Source organism: Carlito syrichta, unplaced genomic scaffold (genome assembly GCF_000164805.1).
Source record: "Carlito syrichta isolate Samal-C Ts95f unplaced genomic scaffold, Tarsius_syrichta-2.0.1 Scaffold302059, whole genome shotgun sequence".
Classification (NCBI taxonomy): domain Eukaryota; kingdom Metazoa; phylum Chordata; class Mammalia; order Primates; family Tarsiidae; genus Carlito; species Carlito syrichta.
In genome coordinates, this window is record NW_007246155.1 from 469,871 (window position 1) to 475,870 (window position 6,000).

A 6,000-nucleotide genomic window follows, 5' to 3' on the forward strand; every position below is an offset into this window, starting at 1 on the left:
TGGGTTTTCTTGAAATGGGACACTCACATCCAAACCCTCGCAATACACGAATCATCATGCAGCAGGATAACAGGCAGGTAAGTCAAGATCGTATAGAAAGACATCCCCCTGTCCTCCTCCTGGCAAATACATTCAAAAGCAACAGCTTGAGAGAAAGTACAATTAGAGATCATTTAAGTTTAATAATCCTGATAGTATTAGTTTAAATGTAAAATTAAGAATAATTTTATACAAATTGTATGACTTAGACAAAAGGAATTTGTTCAGGCTTAACATAGGCGAACAATGCCACCTGTAATAGCACTAAAAAGAGAGACTCTTCCACACGAAACTGATGTTAAGCTATGAACACAAGGCTTTTTCTTTCTTCTCTGAAATAGCATTCGTTATTTTCAAATTTCTTCAGATCTTTGAAAATGGGATGCAGAAAAGAAACCAAAGGAGAATGATAACTTCTATTGCTTTAGAATTTTTTCCAAGATAAAACATACATTTTCTCTGATATTTAAAATATTCCATGCTTTTTTATGACTTAATTTGTCTTTTAAAAATATACTGTGTAAAAGCCTGGCCATATTTAGCAAAGGAAGCCATTTTGCTTTCTTCAGTGGCCATTTTAGTTCCTATAGGTAGCTAAATATTTGCCAAGATCAAAAGTTAAATTACCTGATAAGCCTATAACCCATCTTGTGAAGAAGTTAAATGCAGCCAAGGTGGTACATAATGATACCACATCCAAAGTTGATTTGTTGATTTATACTTTAAAGAAGTTAGTTACCATCATAAGCCCCAAATACCTACATTTTTATAAATTAACAGGTAACATTTAATAGACATGTACTGCTCACTAGGCACTGATTTAGGAGTTATAGTCACGTTACCTCATTTGACCCTCATAACAGTCCTATGAAGTGATTATTTGTAATAATACTTATGGTTTTCTGACAAAGAGAAATGGCCAAAATGCTAAATTCTTGTATTTTTAAGAAACTGGCAACCACAGTAAGTCTTATCAGACATTTGCCCAGAGGACACTATAGACAAATACACTCTATAAGAAGGGTGGGCCCAGGGCTCCTCACTGCTGCCTCCATGGGAGCTGGTGAAGGTATGTGCACTCCCAGCTTTCCATATCCCTGACTCTGCCCTGGTCTCAGGCTTTTCAGAAGTCTGGTCTCTGCCCAGACCTGTCATACCTGCATCCTGAGTTGGAAGAAAGACAAGTGACAGGAAGAGAGACCCAAGTGACACCAAGCACAAAAGAGCAACAATCTGCCCCCAGTTAGTACTATTATACTGACTGTATTCTCCCACAAAAAACTCCATCTCTTTCTAAAGTAGCCACACTATGTCTTGAAAACTCCATTCTTCTTTCCCTCACGACAGAAATCTTTCTTAGGGTAGAAACGTGGGTGGGTAGTGGGGCAAGGCAGCTTTGAACTTGGTCTAAAGACTAGAGTTGAACACTTATTATTGTCCACTTTTCAGAAGTCAAAACTAACAATTAGACAACTTAAGTTGCTGGTGTTTCTGTGCCTAGTCAGTGATTAAGCTGAGGTTCAAGTTAAAGTCTATCAGATTCCAATAGCCATTGGTCTGGCAAACATATGACTACTGAGATAAAAGAACAACCTAAGGATTGGTTTTCCCCCCGGAACAAGAAAGTAGGCTTTGTGGAGAGGGACACATTTCTCTGCTCATGACTATTTCTGGAATTTGGGAATGGTGGCCGAAGAGCATTCGAGTTTTTTGTTTGTTCTTTTTGTATTTGTTTTGTTTCCTTCTTGGAGATAAGCTAATATTATGAGAAAATAAGACCTGGCATCCTGTTTATTTTCCCATTTTTCTTACTAGGCCTCTTAGACCCCCTATGGCTTTCTACTGTGGGGTGACGGATATGGGGAGTGGTACAGTAGTCAGGAGGAGATCTGAAACAAGGTAGTTCAGCATTTCATTTTGAAAGCGGCTGAAGAAGGATGATGGGTTTGAATTTGAAAGGAAAGTTGAAAAGAGCTAGCCCATTGTGGGCCAAAGATTCTGTACGTCAGTCAAAAGGGTTTCTGACCAAGTTCATTATCTACAGTAAGGAGAATTTTAGGGGTGTAATAGTATTTGAAGTTTTCTGCAAATATTATTATTAGGCTGCCATCCTCTCTGTGGTTTGACCAAAATGACTATAATTACAGCTCCAAAATACTTTTTTCTTGAATCAAGACTCACTCTGTTGCCCAGGCTGGAGTTCAGTGGCACCATCATGGCTAACTGCAGCCTCGACCTCCTGGGCTCAAGGAGATTTTTTTTTTTTCCTCAGCCTCCTGAGTAGTTGGGACTACAGGCACGCACCATGATGCGTGGCCTATAGTTCTTATATTTTATTTTTTTGTAGAGACAAGGTCTCACTGTTCTGCCCAGGCTCATCTCTAACTCTTGGCCTCAAGTGATTTTCCCACCTTGGCCTCCCAAAGCACTGGGATTACAGGTGCAAGACACTGTGCCTGGCCTTCAAAAATACTTTATGTTGTCCAAGTCTTTTCTAGTGACTTCTCTAAGTAAAAGATAATCTAGTTATCGATTTCAAAACTCAATTTCTTGAGTCACAGTTCTTAGCATCATGATGATAACATTTTTGCCAACAGCAGTAAGAAGACAAATGTTACTTGCTTTTTTCAGTGGCCAAATCAAAGAAAATGAGACGTTGATACAAAGCCTCCAGGAAAGCCTGAGTGGCGGGCTGAGGGCAATTACAGCCCCAGTCTGCCCAGGGGCTCCCTGCAGACACAGCTGTCCCTGCACCCGGTCTCCCATGCTGACTCCCATGTGGCCACAGGCCTTGTACTGCTCAGCCAGACACCAGCAAACACCATCTGTGCAGAGACTCGAAAAGCGTGTGTGCATTAGACTTGCTCTCTTGCTGCTCTTAGAGCCTTGCCAACATGTGAACCCCCAGGCTGGCTGCTGGATGATGGAATGACACTTATCCAGCTGTTGTTAAATGAAGGTTTTATGGTTTTTCAGGTATAGTGAAACCAATAGATCAGGAGACGGTTACCATTGAGAAGATAGACAGTTCTACTCACTGATCCAAGAAGTGGGCGTGCCACACCACAGGGACAACTAGTCAGTCAGGAGGCTGAGGGAGGGAGGGGAGATCCTTTACTGTGGTTTCCACAGGCAGGAACAAGCAAAGCAGGGATAAGCAGGTTTAGAATTGGCTGGTCTGAATACTTTTCAGGGAACTCTGGGGTAGAGGGACTGCACCTCTTTGTCTGGTGCCTGCCTGTAAGGTAATCAGGGCAGGGGAATGAATGGTGGCCTGGACAGCGGAAGCCAGATAAAGGTGGCAGTGGGGGTGTGGCTTTCCATTTGTTTGCACATGAAAAGCGTGACTGATTACTTTCTCCAGGAATTAGCTAGCCCTGAGAGGGGCAGTCTCTCCAGCCACAGCAGGGGCCCACATTATCAAAGCATACAAACAAAAACAAACACCCAGAAAAGAAAAAGACACAGTTAATACACCGGCCACATCTGCCACCCCAGCAAACAGTCAATCAACTACCCTGCATGTGAGTGCGGCCATCCAGGACACACCAAGCCCAGGCCAATCTGCCCATGGACCACGGACGCAGCAGAGAGCATATCCAGGATAAGTGGAGGCTGGCCCAGACCAGACGAAGAGCCATGTGGGGTACAATCCAGGGTTAGGTATACAAGTGTTGATTATGCAGGTGCCCTTGTGGATGACATCTTTTATAAGGTCCCTGCTCTCATGACCTAGTCACCTCCAAAAGGCCCCCCTCCTGAGACTATCACCTTGGGGGTTAGGATTTCAACATATGAACTTTGGAGGAGGACACACATATTTTATATCATGGCAAGAAGCAAAGCAGTTAGAACACTCTCTTGCATAGAAGACAGTGAATATATGTTTCTAGTATTATAACAATAGTTTCTAATCTAGATGATTTCATTTTTACAAAGACATACAGTAACAGCTGATTGCATTAGACAGACAATAAAGATTATTTTGACATGATAATCATATGAGATTTACTCCTTTGTTTCTGTTCGCATATTTTAAAAAGTATACTTTGGAAAGAATTTTTGTGTTTTCTTACTATTTCTTTAGATGAATGGAGGCAAAAGATACAGATTAAACTATTTTCATGACTTGCCTCATTTAATTTCACACTTCTCTTTTGACAAGTGGATGTTTCATGCCAAGGTACAGAACTAAATATGCGTGAATTCCAATCTGATAGTTATTCAAAGCAGCATTAGCATTTCTAAGAAATGTCAGAGTAAGTCTCCAATAGTAAGCAGTTCAACCTCTTTTTATTCATCTTTATCCTGATCTTTATCACCTATATAAATACCTGAATAAAATACTAAATTTCATGTTATGAGGAGACCAAATTACGGAAAACAAGTGACTTCAATGATAGATCATAACTTTTGTCTATTGTGTCACTATATCCCTTTTAGAAAATTTTTTTAAAAATCAATTTTCAAGGAATCTAGTGCTGATGTTGATATTACTAGAGATTGTGAATTTGTTTCACAGATACGTATAAAACACCTCCTGTACATCGGGTGGCAAAGTCTCAGTAGTGCCTGAAGGGTGCAGGAAGCGACCAGAGGGGCGGCTCCCAAAATGGCGCCAACACACCAGACAACAAAAGCCCTAGGTCCCGGCTTCTGTGAGCACAATTCCCCGCGCGCGAATTTCAAACCTTCCCACACGCGAATTTCAAACCTGCAAGCCTCCGATCCGTAACCAGCTTTGTTATGCGTCCAATAGGACTAGAACATGGTGTTGGCCCCACCCTGCTCCCATGCAGCTCCTCCAATAGGAACATAGCACGGCCCCTTCCAGCCCCTGTCAGGCTGATAAATACAGCCCTCTCCCCGCAACTCTCTCTCTCTCGGTCTCTCTTTCTCTCTCTCTCTGTCACTCTCTCCCTCTCTGCAGCTCTCTCCCCGCCTCTCTCCCACTTCCTCTCTCTCTCTTACTCTCTCTTTCTCTCTCTTTTTCTTTTTTGCCATTACAGATCCCCTCTGTAACAGCCACTTTAATAAATCTCTTGGTCCTGGCTGGGTGTGGAGTCATTACTGGCGCCGAACTTCTTTCATTGGTGCTGTGACTCAGATCGGGTGCTTCCTCACCTTTGTGCGGGTGTATTCCCATAGGCGGGATCCCCGACCCAGCGCCAGTGGCCACTCTAGCCCTCCCGGACCTTCCCCACCATTTTGAATGCCTGACCTGCATCCACCAGTGACCACTGGATAGGTGAGTTCCCCAGACACGGAAGCCTGAAACTTGCCTGGGATCCCCGGGGGAAACTGGCCATTGATTGTCCAGCAGTCCCTCTGGCCCCAGGGCGAGCGGGAACGCACCCTGCCTCGGCCTTCACAACCACAGCAGACCCTAAAGGCTTCCTCTTCTCTTTCATCTCTCTGAACCCTTAAAACTCCTGTGGCTGCTGGGCTGTGGCGGGCCCCAGGGGTCCCATGTCTCCCAACCCACAGCAGCTTCCATAAAATTCTCTCTCTCTCCCTCCCCTAAGGAATCCCATGGCTGTCAGGCTGCAGCAGATCCTGGGGGTCCCACGTCTGCTGGCCCACAGCAGATTCTGAAGGATTCCCATATCTGTCGGGTAACAGGGAGCCTTGGAGGCTCCATGTTTGTTGCCCCACAGTAAGCCCTATTCGACCGGCAGGAGTCTCGAACATGCTCCCACCTGCCGCCTGGTCAAGTGCTTTCCGTCTGGTTCAAAAATTCTTGCGTAAGGTGCCTTGACCCCCTCGGTTCTCCAGGAGGACCCTGGTTGTGCCAAACCTCTGTGACGACAGGCTTTGCCATAGCCACACTTCTCGGACAGCCGACTCTTCAGGGGACACGCTGTTTAGTCTACCTGTCTCACCATGGGAGGCTTGTCATCCCTGCTGGCCGATTCCCCTCTTAAATGCCTCTTAAACAATCTCACTACACTTTCTCTTTCC

The 6,000-nt window shown here is 44.3% G+C and overlaps 1 protein-coding gene across 1 annotated transcript in view; it reads right to left on the reverse strand.

Moving 5' to 3' along the window:
- The window catches only part of LOC103258307 (ankyrin repeat and sterile alpha motif domain-containing protein 1B), a 552,345-nt gene that overhangs the window by 458,182 nt on the left and 88,163 nt on the right, over window positions 1-6,000 (reverse strand). The window lies entirely within an intron of this gene.